Below are 20,034 nucleotides of genomic sequence, written 5' to 3'. Positions count from 1 at the left end.
ACCACTGCAGTAATAAAACAAGTAAACACACATTTGAACAAATTCATGTGAACATTAATATTCTACAATATATGTCTACATATTAATGTTTAAACATAAACATGACAAAAATGTAAACATGACATAAACATGACAAAAAAACTTTTCTTTTTGGATGCCACATTCCATCATTAAGCATGTTTAGAAACAGCAGAGCAGATGCCTATTCTTTGGTTAAACAATTTGCAAGCTCTCTTGGTAGATGACTATTTCACACTCTGGCTCTTTTCACTGTTGATCAGATCCTTGATATTGCTCATCTCCAGCCACAGTCTCATTCCATCCATGTCACTTGCGATAAGCTCTGAAAACAGTGTAGGAAGGAATATTTCATTATCAATTCCACTAGTCAATACAAGAGATTCTCCAACAAGGGTACTGCAAACAACCCTGCCAACGCACTGGTGGGAACTTTCCGTCTTTCACCATGGGGTGCCCATCTTCTGTGCTACCGTTGATAAAAGTTACCCAGTGATGCATCACTGAATAGAACAAGCTTCAGTTTATCCGGTTTTCCATAAAACTGGAACTTCAGTTCAATTATGTTATAATTTTAGCTAAGCTGAATCTCAGTAACAGATCGAACATAATATTAGGTTGACTATGTCTTGCTATCCGGGGAAGTTAACCAACCTTAGATCTAAGCTGGTCTACTTCAGATTCTGCAAGCTTAAGTTGTATCAATGTGAATGGAAGACAGTCTTAGCATATTTTTCTTGCTGTAGAAAGACAGCTCAATTGTCATTTTCATGCCAATGTAACAGAAATGATTGGTATCCTCTCTGCCAATCTGAAAAGCATTTTTAATATGAGAAATCACAGGGGCAGTGAAGTCAGCTGTGCCTCCCCAAATTAAATCCACATGACATCCAAGTACTCCTGGTCTAACCAGGAAAATACAGGTGGATCTTCCTTTAGATGCCCTGCTCCCTGTTTAATATGCACAACTTTCAAAAAGTATACACAGCACCTAACCCATTCTGGTTTTATGATTATATTAGATGATTATATGTACACAGACTGCACTGTATGTATATTTATGCAGTGTCACAGAGATTATGTAGTACTTTGGGCAGAGCTTAACAGGTGTCCATTTAAGACGTCATATGTGGGAGGGGGCATGTCCTTCATTGATTGGTCCAGGGTCATGACCCTGGATGGTATTCTGATTGGTTCAGGGTCATGTACATACAGTATGTTTGGCAACACCTCTAATCAATGTTGGAAGGGTTGTGACCTGGTAGGAGACCACACCCACATTTGGGATTGTCCAAAACTGTCAGAGTACTGGAAAAATATACAAGAAGAGGTTAAAAAATGTTTGAACATAAAATTACCAGTTGAACTCACTCATTTTGTACTAGGAATTATACCACAGAATATAGTATTACTGGGAGTTCTTTTAATTGACAGGAAAATGATAATGATCTCCTGGCTAAAACCCCAGCCCCCCTTGATAGTACAATGGAAACAAAGAGTAAAGAAAGTGTATAATATGCAATTTATAACTGCAAAATTGTTACTGAGAATGGAGTGTTTCTTTACCAAATGGCTTCCAATCTATAATTTTCTTTTTTCAACAGATGTATGACACTTAGGAAAGGATAGGGTTGAATTGAGACTTCCACGTATATCTTAGAACATCAGAAACTTACAAACGAGAGGAGGCCATTCGGCCCATCAAGCTCGTTTGGGGAGAACTTAACTAATAGCTCAGAGTTGTTAAAAACTTATCTAGCTCTGATTTAAACCCAGGATTTTAGTCTGCACTACTTGAATAAGAAGACTATTCCACACTCTAACTACATGTTCTGTAAAGAAGTTTTTTCTCAAATTCAGTTTTAAATGTTCCACCTATTTAGCGGCCTACTGTCTGATTTTATTGTGTATACTTTTTGAAAGTTGGCAGGCTTAGTTGATTGACAGTGTTATTCGAATATGGGTTCCACATTAAAGGTGGCAGCACCCAACCTATTCTGGTTTTATTATATTAGATGATTATATGTACACAGACTGCACTGTATGTATATTGATGCGTGGATCACAGACTGCCCAGAGAAATATTCCTGCATTTTCTTTGGACATTTGACTGCTAATGTACTGTAAAAAATATCTATGTTAAACTTTAATAAAGAGAAGTACAAACAAAATAAAAAGCTCGCGAATACTTCCTTCTGCGTCTATCAATTCACCTCCTACCAATTTAGACTCCATACAATTCTTATTATCGAAACAACTATTTCTGCACATTTAATGCTCAACTTATCTGCTAATTGTACACACTCTTCCTCTGTCTTGGCCCAAAACCATGTATGTCCGCTTTTTCCACTGGCTCATAAATTTTCCCCATTAAACTAAATGCGCTCTGAGACCTTTTCCTCCTACAGCATTTTATATATCACAATCAGTTCGATCCAGCAGACCTTCTTCTCTCAACACAATATCTGCAGTTTTTACCACGCAGGCCTTCTTTGGCATTATCTATTTCAAAATTATCTTTGCCTAAAACAATGCATTGCTTTACAACGTAATAGTACTTTTGCCTCACAACTTAAAACAGACAGACAGACCCCCTCTCTCTAGGGCGCAACTTCTGAATCACTTCTTTCTGGCCTTTTTCTACTGCATCTCTGTCTTTACATTACAAAAAAAACATTTCTGCTCCACAAAAATGAACGGACCCCTCTCTTCAGAGCGTGACAAGATATAGACCCACTGTCTCTAGGGGAATACAACTTTTACTTCACAAAACAGACCCCCCTGTCTCTAGGGTAATGTCTCTAAACAACTTAACACACGGGCCTCCCAACAGTAACTCAAAAACCTTTAGTTTAGACCGTTCCCTCTCTCAGGGAGTTACCTTTAAATCATCATTAACCCTCCGAGGCCTCTTTGCCTTGAGACAATATCCCAAACCCTCAAATTAAACTGTCCCATCTTCTACAGCGTTTTCTCTGGGGCAATATCCACACGTGACCCTTACTTTGGGGATTTCTCTCACACCACACACACACTGGGCCCACTGAATTCTACCCAAGCAGTTTTCCCCTCCCCCAGTTCTTTTCTGTTCGGCGAGTACCCTTACCGGGGCTAGAGACACCCCCGTCTCCTTTTCCCTGTTCTATTTCCCTATCTTTTCATGCAATAATAAAAGGCCTTTCTTACCAATCCTTAGGGCGTCTCCTTCAGTGCAGATGGATGTGCTCCGGTTCCTCTGCCAGGTGCTCGCCTCCCTGGGTCTCCTCTCCGATCCTGTTCGTGATGTCAAATTATGTTGTGGTTTTTTTCTTCCACCACCAATCAGGAGTCAGGAGTCGCTTGTGTAGATCTTTGGACTCAGTCTTCATTGCAACAGTGAGGTTACAATCAAGGCTGGACATACTGCATTTTTTCTACATTTTCTTATCGTGTAATAATATATCTTTTCCCGTTTGATCCCTCAGCTGAACATAATAGTAGCATGACCATCTCTACTCGGATTTTTTGAAATACCCAGCGGTGAACTTTTGGTGAACTCAGGCGAATCCCTTCATTCTGTACCAAACCTTGGCAGCTTCTGCTTGTCGCACATTGTCTGGCTAGAGGATTAATAATATATTTGTCCTTTATGATAAGCTGCAGCACTAATAAAGTACATATTCATTCATACATCAAAGGTTCAAGATAGCTAACAGATACAGAAACTTCTATCAGGTGCTAAGGGGCTCTATACCAGCTTCTTAATAGAGTCCGAATGATTCCATTCTATCCATTTTCCAACCCAACTACCCTTCTGGGTTGTGGGAGGGGGAGCCTAGCCCGGAAGCTACGGGCAAGAGGCAAGGAACAACCCAGAATAGGGGGCACACCTATGGGTAATTTAGTAACAATTAACCATTGTACACATTGTATCATGTAACCCAGGAGGAAACTCGAACCCAAGTCCCAGAGGTGTGAGGCAACAGTGCTAACCACTGCACCACCATGGCGCCGTGCTAAACAATATTGCATACAAATTGAAAAACTGTAAATAAATATATTTCTCCACCTTAGTGGGATCGCTGCCACTGGGATGATGCAGCTGGGTAAAAATTGACTGCCGTGCTGCTGACTGACTTTTCAGTTCTGGCACTTTCCTGGGGCGTATGGCTGTTTTAGCGGGGAACTCGATCTCCTAGCTTTTGTGCACCATTTTGAAATGCCGCTCCAAACTGCCATTCTTCAGTAAAGCCACGCTTGCATTGCATATAAGACATATGGACTTCGAATTTGAGTAAACAAAAAAGTATCCTCTTCCCACTCTGAATGAAAATGAAATGTTTTTGATCGTTTGGCTTCTGACATGTTTGCGTGCTAAATGTTTACAGTGCACGATTAGCAGCACATTGAAAAAAGGGCGCACGCACACGTGCAGGGATGGTTGCCACACACTTTGCGATCGATTGAGAATTAATCTGCGATGGCGATCAACTGTTTGGGCACCCCTGCTCTGTGCGATTGAGAATTCAGTAGCATACAGGCAGGCTGACCAGAACATAGAATTAACATAGAAATTGATAACAGGAAGAATGACAAGGGATCTTGACAGTTTCCAATAAATCAAACATATTAACTTCATATGTAAACACACCATTTAAAATTATAGACATCCATAATGCGCCATATCATATACATGTATGGTTTAATAAAGGAGACAAAATGAGTATTTGAAGCGATATTCCAGATTTTTCAACTTCTCTTTATCCTTTGGCTGGCACTCCCATTTGAAAATAGTACTAATGATTGCACCATCCCGAAATAAAATGCATAAAACACCCAAACCAGTTGCGATATATGAAGATATACCGTATACATTTGCATTTCATTTGACCAATCAGCAAATAACCTTGTGCTTGAGTACAAACAATGATGAGCCAGTTAAGAGTAATAGAATTTTTTTTATATAAATCTTGTGCAACTCTGAATGGTTATCACTAGCGGTTTGTTGTTCTTGTGGAAATCATGGGATTGTCATCATCTTCTTGTCCTTTTGAGAAGTGCAGTTTTTTCAGGAAGCTTCAGAAGAAGCATCCCCGTGAAGTCCAGAGGAGAAAGGTAAACCGTCTTTATTATGATCTGCAGGGAGTTGCCTAGCAGGCATGCCTGCATGTGAGTCACTTGCGTGAAGTTGCCCCCCATATATTTTAGATTTCAACTAAACTGGTCTCAATCGTACGTGCCGCGTTTGTGCTGGATTGTGACGTGAGCAATGCCATTTTAGAGACTCAGGGGGGGGGGGGGGGGGGGGGCGTTAATATTTGGGAGGTCTATACCTGTGCATTAACTATATACACACACACTACATATGTATTCATACATACACACATACATATTTTTCGCTGTATTTTTACAGAGAAAGTAAAACTTAATTATTGGACATTTTTATTTAACCACCATGTGCAACAAGTAAGACGGTCCATGGGAAGGTAAAGACATCACAACACACAGTGCAGGCAAAATGACAAGTTTATTAACTGGTCACGTTTGGTGCTGGGGCATTCACTACCTTGTAGCAAAACGCTATGTATGTCTGCACATAATTTGGAGTTCTGTGATATCCTTTACCACTGTGAATGCTTCTCTTACCACTGCTATGCCTATGACACTCACTCATGTCTCCACTAAGATCTCCACATGCTTGGCAGACATCTCATCTTGTCTGATGACCATGTAAACAAACATTAATATCTGAGAAACTAAAGCAGCACAAAGGATAGTTTTAACAGCACAAACACAGCATTCACGATTGAGACCAGTTTGGTTGAAATCTGAAACATGGGGGGCCAACTTCACACAGGTGTATGACCTACATGTTCCATATGATTGCACTCGTATCTTCGTGTATTGCAGCCCATGAAGAAGGAGACCATTCACCGGCTAAGACTACGTAGAGCTACATGGCCTCCATAGTGAGGGCATTTACTGCAAGCCTGGTAGTGCCATCAGCATGAAGGAGCTGTGCCAGCAGCTGGAGAAAGGTGTCAGCCGGCACTGCTGCCCCTTCTGGGAAGGCCCTCTCAGTGCTGGGCTGCTCATTTCTGTATCCATAACAATGCTGGTTCCGTGCACCATCCAGATTCCCAGGCGGTACGTCTAGATTACCCCATTCACAGCATCACCGGCCTGGTCAGTGAATGGCTCCGGATCCTGCCTGAACCGCTTTCAACGTTCAGTCAATACAGTGGCTTCCTGCATGCCATGGGTAAGGCCTGACTGCTTCTGGATGGGGCAGCGAGGTCAGTTCTTCTATCCAGCACCAAATGATGAAATTGAACATATCTCCACCATTACCACAGAGCTGGCAGAAAAATTGGAACGACTGGAGAAAATCTACCAGGTGCTGGACACGCTTCCTTCTGCCAACACTGACATGTTGGAGATACTCCCCTCCACATGGTCAGGTGGGAAGGCATTCCTTTCTCACTTGCCAGATATCCTTGACAATGCGCTGGATTCGATTGCACAGAATTGTAAAGCTGGACTCCACCTCTGCCTTCCCTAACCTCTGAAAGTCTTCTCCTTCCCAGGGTGGCCAGTGACGAAGGCCATAATCTAATGTCCACACATTCGCTGGCCATAGTCTTTGCCCCCTCCATCCATCGCCTTCCTGAGACGTCAAACCCCCTTGACATTATGAAGGACATGAGTAAGATCACCATGTGAGTACCTCGCTTGCCCTTCAGCCACAGACCACCAAGGCTTCTGGGCTTCTTCTCCCAAAAGGCTGTAGGCTGCGAGGAACCCCCACCGCATAACTGCCTTTCCGTGTGCACCATCTACGCAGGTGTCTGGAGCTCATATTAAATGAACAGATGAGGCGTTACGAGGAGCTGAAGGAGGGGGAGCAGCTGGAGGACAGTGAAGCCTTAGCCAGCTGGACATTCTTGAAGCCCTGCAGTTTATACCGCCCAGAGGGACAATACAACCTGTACACTGCCTGAGTGCCTGAAGTGACCCAGTCCAGACCAGGGCAACTTGGAGCCTTGGACCCTTGTAAAAAATGGAACGTATAACATAATATACCGAGTGTCTATATAATAATTTGCTGTATAATAAACATTACTTACAAACTTAACTTTTGTTACTGTTTTAGCCTGGTCTGACTTTGCTGCAAAAAGCACACATTCACATGATGTGTAAAATGAGTTAGCACGTTAAATGGGTTTCCAGAAAAATAGCCAAATTCGGTATAACAGGGCCAACAGTCTTCTTAACTACGCGCTCTCTCTGGTGTTGGTGTAATTTATTGGGAAGCCACAATTAGCACGTTTCCCATACGCTATACAGCCGCTTTTTTAACTCAAGATCTATTTAAGTGGCCAGTGTGCCGAGATCTACCAGTTCAAACAGGGAGCCATAGCAATTAATCTTTTGCTCTACTATTAATCCAACTATTGCCTTGTGTAGTTAACATGCACACAGGAAATTCAGGCAAATCCAGGTAATTCTCCAAATTGAAATGGTGTAAATAAATGTATTTCTATACCTTAGTGACACCGCCGGCATTGGGAAGATGCAGTTTTTTTTAAATCTTGTGCAACTCAGAATGGTTACCACTAGTGGTTTGTACTTGTAGTGGAAACTAGGTACCATGTTTGTATCCTCTTGCCATTTTCTACCTAAGCGCCGCTTTTCCGGGAAGATTCTGAAGTCCAGTTGTTGGACAAGGGGACAAAGGTACACTGTCCTTATTGTGATCTGCAGAGCAACGTTACCTAGCAGGCATGTGTGCATGTGAGTCACGTTTCACACATGATTGCACTCGCATCTTCGTGTATTACAGCCCATGAAGAGGAAGAACACTGACCAGCTACTGGAGCACATAGAGCTGCTTGGCCTCCACACACAGATGGCATCTACCGCAATTCTGGTGGAGCCATCAGCATGAGGGAGCTGCACAAGCAGCTGGAGAAGGATGAGCCAGCCGGCACTGCTTCCCCTTCTGGGAAGGCCCTCTCAGAGCTGGGCTGCTCATTTCTGCATCCATTACAAAGCTGTCCAAAGGCAGTATGGTATGTCTGCAAGACTATTCCATCCACTGTATCACCAGCCTGGTGAAAGACTTGCTCCGGGAACTGCCTGAACCACTAATGACGTTCAGCCACTACAGTGCCTTCCTACACACCATGGGTAAGTCCTGGTGATCATCAACATGCTGGAGAGACTTCTCTTCCACATGGTCAGGTGGGAAGGCATTCCTTTCTCACTTGCCAGATATCCTTGACAATGCGCTGGATTCCACTGCACAGAATGGTAAAGCTGGACTCCACCTAACCCTTCCCTGACCTCTGACAGTCTTTTCCTTCCAAGGGTGGCCAGTGAGGAAGGCCATAATCTAATGTCCACACATTCGCTGGCCATAGTCTTCGCCCCCTCCATCCTTCGCCCTCCTGACACCTTGAACCCCCTCGACATTAGGACGGACATGAACAAGATCACCATGCGAGTACCTCGCTTGTCCTTCAGGCACAGACCACCAAGGCTTCTGGGCTTGTTCCTCCAAAGGTGGGGGCCCCGCAGGCGACCAAGGAGCCGCCGTCGGGGAGCCCCCCGGCGACCGACCAGGCACCGGAGGGGGGAGCGAGGCAGGGTGACGAGGCACCGGAGGGGGGAGCGAGGCAGGGTGACGAGGCACCGGAGGGGGACCCGCAGGCGACAGCCGATCCGGAGGGCCAGGACCCGCAGGCGCCAACCGAGCCCCAGCGCAGACGAGGCAGGGCGAGCCAGGGGGCAGGGCGTGCGGGACCCAAGCCCTGCGTCTGTGCCCCCTTCCCCTGCGGGACACAGACAGGCCGACCCTAGGTCGGGGTTGACGTCGCCGGGGCGAGGGACAAGGAGTCACAAGTTCCGTCCCCGAGGGGTCCCATTCCAGCTCCTCCACCTCCGAAGAGGGAGGAGCCAAGATGGAGTCGTCCGGGACCACCTCGGGGACTAGGGTGAAAGGGACAGGAGCTGGGGCTGCAGCAGGCGGAGGGGGCGCCTCTGGAGCTGCAGCAGGCGGAGGGGGCGCCTCTGGAGCTGCAGCAGGCGGAGGGGGCGCCTCTGGAGCTGCAGCAGGCGGAGGGGGCGCCTCTGGAGCTGCAGCAGGCGGAGGGGGCGCCTCTGGAGCTGCAGCAGGCGGAGGGGGCGCCTCTGGAGCTGCTGGAGCGCGGTCAGGAACTGGAGCTGCATGTGGCTGCAGTGGGGGCGCCTGCCCGGGAGTTGTGGCGGCTGCGCAGGCGGCTGCGCAGGCGGCTGCGGCACGAGAGCGGGGTCCGCGGGCGGCGGCGGCCGCACGGGAGCGGGGTCCGCGGGCGGCCGGAGCTGGAGAAGCCTCTGTAAGCCCTCCGCGAGGGCTTCAAGGGCCGCTGGCTCAGAGGCTGGGTTAAACGCCTCGAAGTCCTTCTGGAGCTGGGTCAGGTGTTGCTCTACCTCTGGGTCTCTAGGCGTCGGGAAGCTGTCTGACACCCTCCAGTATAACCCCTGGAGGGCGAAGAACCGGTGAGCGAGCCGCTCTCTTTCCTCTAACAGAGGCGAGGGAGAGACGGATACGGCCCCCTTTGGGAAGCGGGGCACACGCAGGATCACGTCTCTACCAGCGCGGACACCTCCCCAATTATCCAGTCTTTCGGGGCGGTACTGGTGCCTTTCGAGGGGCGGCCGCTGGTCCCTGGGGAACGGTGCAACGCCCGGGATTAGGACGAGCTCCTCCTCCTCATCGTTACGATCCCAGAGTCGGGTCCGGAAACTGGCTCCAGAACGGAGCGGTTCTGACTCCGGGCTTAGGACGGGTTCTCTCTCTTCATCCTCGCTAGGGAGCCAAGGGCTAGAGAGAGAACAGGCACCCAAACCGATGGTCTCTTTAGGAGTCCTCTTCCTCCCGCTTCTTTTTTAGGTCCATCATTCTGTCACGGGAGATCGCGGGCAGAGTGGCGATCGTGCAGGCAAGCAGGCAGACAAGCCGTAATCAGGGCAAACAGGGGTTTATTTAGGGGATCCGGGGCAGGGAACAGAAGACGCCAACTAACATCAGGTAACATCAATGACGGACGAAGGACTCAGGTAAGACACGGACTGAAATACACAGGACTGATTGAAAATAAGACACAGCTGGGTACAATCGGGAAAGAACACGTGGGTAATCCGGGGGCGTGGCACACACGAGGAGCCGACGAGCAGGGCATGACAGACATGAGATACCATCAATATAAACTGGCCTATATTCTAATGCAAGGATGAGAATTTAAAGATGTGGTGTGTCAAGTTAAATAAAATAATAATGAAAACAATTGCAGCAAAAAGAAAAATCTTGCAGGTAACGCTGATTACCCCTTAATAACACTAGAACCGCCTTTTCCCATGCCAATGAACAAGCAAGAACTACTTTGGTGTATGCAGCCCTTTTGTTTGCACTAATGTGTTAAAAGTGTCAATAACAGCAGCTAACAACACTCAAAAAGCCGTAATATTCATAACAGAGTGGCTGTTCATTCCTGAAACCGTAAAGATGGATTTTTTTTAACGTAGTATGCATTTTATAAAAAGTTGAATCAATTCAGGTGAAACAAAAAAATGTACGTGTTCAGGGTTGCAAACTCTTTCAGACTCTCACGCAAAAAACCTTACTGCAAATCTTCCATTCTAAACTTAAAATTAGCTGCATCAAAAACGTTACGGCAGTTTGCAAACCCTACAGACTATTTACAAGGTAATAAAACTTACATACATGTAAAATGTATGTGCAGAACAGAGAACAGAAAATCTCACCTCAAGCAGCTGACCAACGTTGCCAACCCTGCATATTATTTGAAATGAGAAGTAAAATGCAATTTTCAACTGGAGCGGCTTATCATTCCTTTACTTTGTTATTTGGACAAATACAAAACGAATGAATAAACATTGTATGCGTCTCTTTTTGTATCTTTTCTAAATAAGACCGCGTGCCCGTACCCAACTGTAGCGATTAGCGGTTAAAGTGATCTATTCTTTCAGTATTTATGTTAAAGCAAGGCTTTTTATTTTATTACTGTTGTGCGATTAAGATTCATCTTTGGAAATAAAATAATAAGCACAAAAACATACGACATAAATACGATTGTATTATGGGTTTTACGGCTTTTTTGGGGGTTATCATTGTGAGAATTACTGACTGTCTCGTTGTTTTGATGGCTTAGCGGTATCCTAATGCTATAACCTATTAACGAAACAAAAGGTATCAAACGCTGATGTATATCGCAGCTGGTGTTTAAAAGGAGCTCGCCGGTTCTATTAATGATAGGACCTTTCTGAAACAATCTCGGACCATGAAATAGTCTTATAGCTCAGTAGCGGAATCAGTATTTTTTCCGCACCGCGAATGTAACATTTTCCTTGGGTTTCACATGTTTGCTGTTTGTGGGCATATACGCCTTCTAGAGTCACTTGTAATTGGGAAGCACGGCGCTTGTGATTGGTGAGAATGGCTGTCACACAGGGAGCACGGCATGAATTTGTAAAAGTATTCTCACAGCGGTTTTAAACCCTGGGTCCGACGTGCTGTATAATGTATATCCTAAATCATGTCTCATAAACCATCAATACCCATTGAACTTTGTAAAATTTCCGTCTCACAAAACAGTGCCTGGTAGCGCACGATGCTAACCCAGTTAGCTTTAAAAACCGGTAGTTAACCGTCTGCAACACTTCTGTTTGCCGCCACAGATCGCTCGCGAGACTGCTGTTCACCTCACCTATAAAACTTCTAATCCATTTTTTATAATTAAAAGTTCAAAATAACACTAAAATCGTAATCAAAAAACATTAGTTATGAATTAATAAAATAAACATGACACAGTTTCCCCTGTACTAACCTGTACACAAGCGAGTAAAACAAGAAGATGTCACAGGCCACTGCTTTTCCGTCCTTCGTCCAAAGTGCGTCTGAGGGCAGGGCGGGTTCCGCCCTTAGGCAACCCGGAAGCAACTGCTCCACCTGTGTCACACGCTTCAGTTACGACTATGTTTAGAGCAATAATAGCTGATTTAAGAATAAAGAATACCTTGTTTCACCCCTGTTTTATTTATTTTTCTATGCGTGCACAATGTTACTGCGTGTGTATATAATAATTCACATAATAAACATTACTTACAAATTTTTGTTACTTTTTTAGCCTGGTCTGACTTTACTGCAAAAAGCACACATTCACATGATGTTGTGTAAAATGAGTTAGCACGTTAGATGCGTTTCCAGAAAAATAGCCAAATTCGGTATAACAGGGCTAACAGACAGTCTTCTTAACTACGCGCTCTCTCTGGTGTTGGTGTAATTTATTGGGAAGCCACAATTAGCACAATGTTTCCTATACACTATGCAGCCGCTATGCGACCACAAAATTGTGGAGAATTCAGTTGCATTAAAGCAGGCTGACCAGAACATAGAAATAACACAGAAATTGACAATAACAGGAAGAAAAGACAAGGGATCTTGACAGTTTCCAATAAATCTAATTTGTTAACTTCATATGCTCCCAGTAAACACAACATTTATAATTATATACATCCATAATGCTTCATATCATATATATGTATAGTTTAATAAAGGTGAAAAAAAATGTCAACCAATATGAGAAAACAGATAATGTCTAGTTTTCCATTTCCAATTTTGTGTTCAAATCAAACATGGAAAGAAACATTTAACAAGCAATGACAACATTTCATTTCCTTCTCAAACCTCTTTCAAAACTTCCCCTGCAGCCCACCTGTCTGCCAGCAATAATAATACCAGGAAACCTACACCAATAATATAGATGTGCCACTGCATTTCTCTTGTGGTACACTTCTGTTCGTTTTTGTATTAATGTTGTGGCCTTTCCATTGTCTGACCTGTCTGGACCACCATAGAATTTGTTATAAAATGACAAATTATCGAGATTAAATAATTAAAATTGAAAATGAGTCCCCTAATTGTCACGATCACACGGGGAGCGGGCGATCGTCGGGCAGGCAAGCGAACAGGAACACGCAGGCAGGCAGGCAGATAATGGGGTAAACTGGGGGTTTATTTCGGATAACGGGGATCTCACGCGCACGAACATCAGGTAACATCAATGACGGACAAGGGAAACCGGGGAGACCAGGACTTAAATACACAGGACTAATCAAAGTAACTAGACAAAGCTGGAGACGATCAGGGAAATACACGTGGGTAATCAGGGGGCGTGGCACACACGAGGAGCGGACGAGCCGGGTATGACATTAATAACATGGCTGTTCAAATCGAATCTTTTTTTGCAAAGCTGGTTGGCAAAGTCACTCAGATCCATACCCTTGCCTTTTTCCTGCTTCCAAAAAAAATCAATGGTCCACTTGCCTAATATACTGCTTGAGATGTAACATGAGTGATAATAATTCCAATGACAAACTTGCATAAAGAGTGCATTTTCCAAGATGGCATCAATAGCATCTTGACCTATCCATCATTAAAGACACACATCAATGTATCATCCCATTACATTTTTTTCTTATAAAATCATTTTACAAGAAAGTAAACTCATGTAACACACCAATGACACAATTAAATGAACCATGTAATAAAAAAAAATAAAAAAAATTGAATTCAAAGGTAAATTTGTAGAACGTGCAAACTCCACACACATGTGATCCAGGCAGAGACTTGAACCCAGGTCCCAGAGGTGTGAGGCAAAAGTGCTCACCACTGCACCACCATGCCGCCCCATGTTGAAATATTATTTTGGGAAATATCTATTACCTCTTGAAAAAGATCATTATTCTTCCAGTTCCTTCATTCACCTAGTTTTGCTACGTCAAGGGACGTGTCATACATCACAAGCACGTCTTTGTCCACTTGATTGATTTGAGCACCTGAGTTCTCAAATGGTGTAATGCAAAGATTGTTCACACCTGGTAAGTCAGCTGATCCTGGATCCTGGAATACTGTCTGGTTCTGAACTCTTCAAGTTGTACCAGTTATTCAGTTTTCCAGTTGCCTTTTCTGCACAAGCAAGTATTTCAGCAGTTTAAGTACTTCCATTCTCTCTGTCAACATTCCAAACAACCCATCCTTCCTTACGACTGAGAGATCTTGTTAGCGTCGTTGCTTGAGCATCGGAAGCAGTCTTTACCTCACTTGTGCCTTCAGTGTTGTGCATACCTTTACATTTTCTATTCACATAGTGAAAAGAACGTGCACTGATGTCCAGTCACTCACAGTAGTCCCATCAAGTGCAGGTGGACTGTCAATAAGGACAGAATTAAGGTTAGAATTGTGTCCAAAAACTAGTTGGTAAGGACTAAAGCCATTGACATTTTACTTTGTGTTTTTTTTTGCCATCAAAGCCCAATCAAAAGCAGTTTCCAAATCACTGTCACAATCCAGCCATCCATTATCTGCTGCTTATCCAGGGTCGGGTCGCAGGGGCAGCAGTCTAAGTATAGATGGGCAGACCTTCCTATCCCCAGCCATCTCCTCCAGCTCTTCCGGGCAAGTACCAAGGCATTCCCAGGCTAATCAAGAGATGCAATCTCTCCAGCGTGTCCTGGGTCTGCCCTGTGGTCTCCTTCCAGTTGGGCATGCCTGAAACACCTCCTCAGAGTGGAATCCAGGAGGCATCCTATATAGATTCATGAACCACTTCAACAGGTTCCTTTGTATGCGGAGGAGCAGCAGCTCTACCTTGAGCTTCTCCCAAATGTCTGAGCTCCGCACCCTATCACTAAGGGCTGATTTATACTCGACGCTCACAATGCGTATGCGTACACATCCTGGCCGTCACGTGTTTTCTGAGTTGATTTCACGCGTCGTTTGTTCACCTATGCAAGAAATTAACACGATGTATGCATGAGTTGCAGTACCACCAAAAATTGTGGTGGCAGTATGGTCACCTTCTGTCATGGCACTGTGTATGGTTGATAAAATTCACCAGGAGCGTGGAGTTTACATTTTACTAGAACATTACTTTTGTTATTGGAAAGAAAACTTAGCAAGCTGTGCAGTTTTAATGACTGCTCCTTTCCAGGATCGTCTAGTATATGTTTGACATTAGTTTAAAGTTTTCCACCACTACTTTTGCAAGAGCTCCGCATGCGCTCTTCAAACCATTCCTAATCATTTTCATCCTTGCTGTTTAAATCACCTATGAATAGAAGTGTTTGTGGGAAATTGATTTATTTTGAACTATTTTTCTTTAATAATATTGCAATATGTATCAGGGTTGAGCGGGATGCGGATGGGCAGGCTAGCAGGCAGGCAGGGAAAGTCGAGGCAGGCAGGCGAAAGTCAGGGAAAATGGGGATTTATTCGGGGGAAGACGGTTACGGGACTTTACTGACATCGACTAAGATCAGTGACGGACGAAAGGCAAGGCAAGACGTGGACTCAAATAGACAAGACTGGGCGAAAATAATCGGACACAGCTGGGCAAGTTTAAGGAAGCACACGTGAATACTCAGGGGGCGTGGCACACACGAGGATCGGACGAGCCGGGCATGACAGAACCCCTCCCCAAAGGCGCGCTCTCAGGGCACGCCTCAGGGGAGGCGATGGACGGGACGAGGGACATAGGACCTGGAAAACAAGAACAGAACCATTAACGGGACACAGGGAACAGAATGGACAGACAAAACTGGGGGACCTCCTTGGCTGGAGGGGCTACAGTCACTGGTGTGGACGGAGCTACAGGCGGAGGCAGAGGAGCCTCGGGCGTAGCTGCAGGAGGCGGAGGGAGCGCCTCGGGCGTAGCGGCTGCAGCAAGCGGCGGAGGCGGTTGCTCGGGTGTACGTGCCTGAGGTGGAGGGGCCTCGAGTGTAGTTGCTGCAGGCAGAGGCTACGCCTAGGGCAGAGCGACTGCAGCAGGCAGAGGCGGAGGCAGCGCCTCGGGCAGAGCGACTGCAGTGGGCAGAGGCGGAGGCAGAAGAGGCTGCTCGGGCGTAGGTGCCGCAGGCGGCAGGACAGACAGAGGGGCCTCGGGCGTAGCTGCAGCTGGCGGCAGGACAGACAGAGTGGCCTCAGGCGTAGCTGCCGCAGGCGGAGGCAGAGGCGGCTGCTCGGGCATAGCTGCCGCAGGCGGAGGCAGCGCCTCGGGCAGAGCGGCTGCAGCAGGCGGGTCCCACGCCAGCGGGACAGGCGGGTCTCGCGCAGGTGAGACGGGCGTGGCCCCTTTAAGAGTCACGCTGGCCCCTTTGTTGGCTAGCCGCGCTGGCCGGTAGACATACCGCTCGAGGGGAGGCGCCCGTCAGGCAGCTTAGCGGCGGTGGTGACCTCAGGCTCAAACGGGGAGTCTTCCCGCTCACCGGCTGGGAGGGAAGCGGGGACGAGCGTGCACGCCCCCAGGACGATCGTTGGAGCGATCACCTGCTTTCTCCGCCTACAGGTCATGGTGGTCGCGGGAGGCTGTGCCAAGTCCGGCAGGGCGGACAGCGGGAGGACAGTCCCCATGACTCGCAGCGCGACCCACCGCTCCGTCCGAGCTCGGCCAGCTGCTGGAGGTTCTTAGGACAGAAAAAACTAAGATAGAAAATGTAACGAAACACAGGGGAACAGAAAAGCAAATAAGAGATTAAACAGATAAAGCTGGTTGGTAGCCAGCCTTCAACCCATGACAGGAGAGTTATAGCATCTGTGCCACACACTGAACCCATTGAGCCATGCGGCAGTCCGGATAGCAGGGTCTAGCACACAAGGCTATAGCACGAAAACAGAAGAGGGAACAGGATGGCCAAAGGGGGAAGAGACATTCATTTGTATGAGCAAAACTCTAATCCCAACATGATGACCTTAACCGCTACCCAGCGTAAGTAACCAAAAAAACAAACAAAACACAAGACGAGATACGTGTGTGTGTGCATGTATGTATATATATATATATATATATATATATATATATATAAAATAGCATGTTTCAATACAGCTAATAAAAAGTTCAAAAAAGAATTTGTGGTTATGGCCTGACGTTATTCACCAGGCACGGTTGCACCTTGGATACTTGTCATACTCAGGACATGATCTTTATCAGGAACTTCACCAACTTGTTTAGCAGAAACATAAAAAAAATGTAATGAAATACTTCAAATTGTATGCTACTGATAGTGTGTAGGGAAAATTAGCTCAAGTTAAATCTCCGCCAATGGACTCAATTGAGGAATACCAAACTCAATTGAGGAACACCAGACTCATAAGGCTTAAATGGGATTCACTAATTACCAGTATCGCTCAGTAACCTGGGTTAGAATGCCCCAAACCAAACCAATGAAAAATAATCAAAAGATACATGCGTGTGTATGTATATACAAAATATGGAGCGGGAGGTCGACAGGCGGATCGGTGCGGCGTCAGCAGTCATGCGGGCGCTGCATCGGTCTGTCATGGTGAAGAGAGAGCTGAGCCAAAAGGCGAAACTCTCGATTTACCAGTCGATCTACGTTCCTACCCTCACCTATGGTCATGAGCTATGGGTAGTGACCGAAAGAACGAGATCGCGGGTACAAGCGGCCGAAATGAGTTTCCTCCGCAGGGTGGCTGGGCTCTCCCTTAGAGATAGGGTGAGGAGCTCAGTCATTCGGGAGGGACTCAGAGTAGAGCCGCTGCTCCTCCGCATCGAGAGGAGCCAGATGAGGTGGCTCGGGCATCTGATCCAGATGCCTCCGGGACGCCTCCCTGGGGAGGTGTTCCGGGCATGTCCCACTGGGAGGAGACCCCGGGGAAGACCCAGGACACGCTGGAGAGACTATGTCTCCCGGCTGGCCTGGGAACGCCTCGGGATCCCCCCAGAGGAGCTAGAAGAAGTGGCCGGGGAGAGGGAAGTCTGGGCTTCCCTGCTGAGACTGCTGCCCCCGCGACCCGACCCCGGATAAGCGGAGGATAATGGATGGATGGATGGATGGATATATATATATATGTTTTAATACAGCTAATAAAGAGTTCAAAAAGGAAGTTGTTGTGACGTCAGGGCGTTCACTAGGCATGGCTGCACCTTGGTTATTTTTCATACTATTTTTTAGTATTTTCATGCACACATTTTTAGGAATCGAACCCGAGTTCTGAACGGATTTAGTCCAAGGTCTGAGGTACCAGAGGTATCTGAGGTTTGCTGTTTTATGTCACTCTGGTGTATTGCACATTGCGCAAAGTGTCATACTACTTTGTCATAGGCAGAAACTGGCAATAAGAGAGCTAAAAAAAGACAATGAACAAAGCCCAGAGAAAAGTAAATAGTTTGAAATAGTGTCATTTGACAACAATGTTGCTTTTTTTATTTGTTTCTGCTTGTTACAATGTTGCCAGAAAAGGGACACCAATGGTGTAAAATGCCATAACTTATTTCTGTATGCACCTCCATCCATCCATCCATTTTCCAAACCGCTTATCCTACTGGGTCGCGGGGGGTCCGGAGCCTATCCCGGAAGCAATGGGCACGAGGCAGGGAACAACCCAGGATGGGGGGCCAGCCCATTGCAGGGCACACACTCACACACCATTCACTCACACATACACACCTATGGGCAATTTAGCGACTCCAATTAGCCTCAGCATGTTTTTGGACTGTGGGGGGAAACTGGAGTACCCGGAGGAAACCCCACGACGACATGGGGAGAACATGCAAACTCCACACACATGTGACCCAGGCGGAGACTCGAACCTGGGTCCCAGAGGTGTGAGGCAACAGTGTTAACCACTGCACCACCATGCCGCCCTGAAGGAGCTTCATCAACAGTATTTAGTCTGAATTTTTTTTTATTGAATTATAAGACTTTTTCCTAATATTTTACAGGGAAACCTATCAGTATGTACAAAGTAATGGACTCCTTTTTGATATACTTTGAGTAATAAGCTTTTAGTTTTAAGTTTGTCACAGCAGTTTTACCAGCTCCCCCCCCCCACCTCCCAGCCCCCCCCCCCCCCCCAAACCCATTATGTTGAAATGTTATTTTGGCTGACATCTATTACCTCTTCAAAAACATCATTATTCTTCCAGTTCCTTCATTCAGCTAGTTTTACTACTTCAAGAGATGTGTCATCCATCACAAGAACATCTTTGTCCTCTTGATTGATGTGAGCACCTGAGTTCTCAAATGGTGTAATGCAAAGAATGTCCAAACATGGCAAGTCAGCTGATCCTGAAGTACTGTCTGGTTCTGAACTCTTCAAGTTGTATCAGTTATTCAGTTTTCCAGTTGCCTTTTCTGCACAAGCAAGTATTTCAGCAGTTTAAGTACTTCCATTCTCTCTGTCAACATTCCAAACAACCTGTCCTTCCTTACGACTGAGAGATCACGTTAGTGTCATTGCTTGAGCATCTGAAGCATTCTATACCAAACTTAGGACAGAAAAAACTAAGATAGAAAATGTAACGAAACACAGGGGAACAGAAAAGTAAATAAGAGATTAAACAGATAAGGCTGGTTGGCAGCCAGCCTTCAACCCATAACAGGAGAGTTACAGCATCTGTGCCACACACTGAACCCATTGAGCCATGCGGCAGTCCGGATAGCAGGGTCTAGCACACAAGGGTCTAGCACGAAAACAGAGGAGGGAACAGGATGGCCAGCAACAACTGCTGGCCAAAGGGGGAAGAGACATAAAAGGCAGGGTCAGACAGGTGCAGACACACGCTAGATGCGTGAGGGTTGGCAACCCTGAACATTGCTGGACTTGAACATGATGAGCTACCAAACTGACAGAGGCCTCTTTGTCCGGTAAGAGCTGTGGAGACAGTTTGTGTGTTTGCATAAATAAAACCTGGTGTACAAACTCTGCTGAAATAATTCACCACTATTCACTGCAGTTAGAGTTTCTAATCATAAAATGTCGCCCATTCTACCTGCTGGGAGAATTCACCGCAGTGGTAGTTGTATATTTCCCACCGAACTCCAATGCAACCAGTCACTAGTCAAGCTGTACGAAGCTATCAGCAAGCTACAAATGGCACATCTGGATGCATTTTTCATTGTTGCTGGCGACTTCAATCATACTAATATGAAGTTGGTTCTACCTAAATTCTATCA

General features: G+C 45.9%; 1 long non-coding RNA gene across 1 annotated transcript; it reads right to left on the bottom strand.

Annotated features, from left to right (window-relative positions):
• Positions 1 to 41: 41 nt before the first annotated feature.
• Positions 42 to 11,999, bottom strand: LOC125721130 (uncharacterized). Its single transcript, XR_007385692.1, has 3 exons — positions 11,886 to 11,999; positions 3,205 to 3,291; positions 42 to 343 (listed from the first exon to the last, which is right to left on the bottom strand). It is a non-coding gene; the product is annotated as an uncharacterized LOC125721130 (long non-coding RNA).
• Between the last annotated feature and the right edge of the window lie 8,035 nt (positions 12,000 to 20,034).

This window comes from Brienomyrus brachyistius, unplaced genomic scaffold, assembly GCF_023856365.1.
Source record: "Brienomyrus brachyistius isolate T26 unplaced genomic scaffold, BBRACH_0.4 scaffold32, whole genome shotgun sequence".
NCBI classification, from domain to species: domain Eukaryota; kingdom Metazoa; phylum Chordata; class Actinopteri; order Osteoglossiformes; family Mormyridae; genus Brienomyrus; species Brienomyrus brachyistius.
Note: the sequence above shows the minus strand (reverse complement) of the source record. Positions and strands in the feature narration are given on the sequence as shown.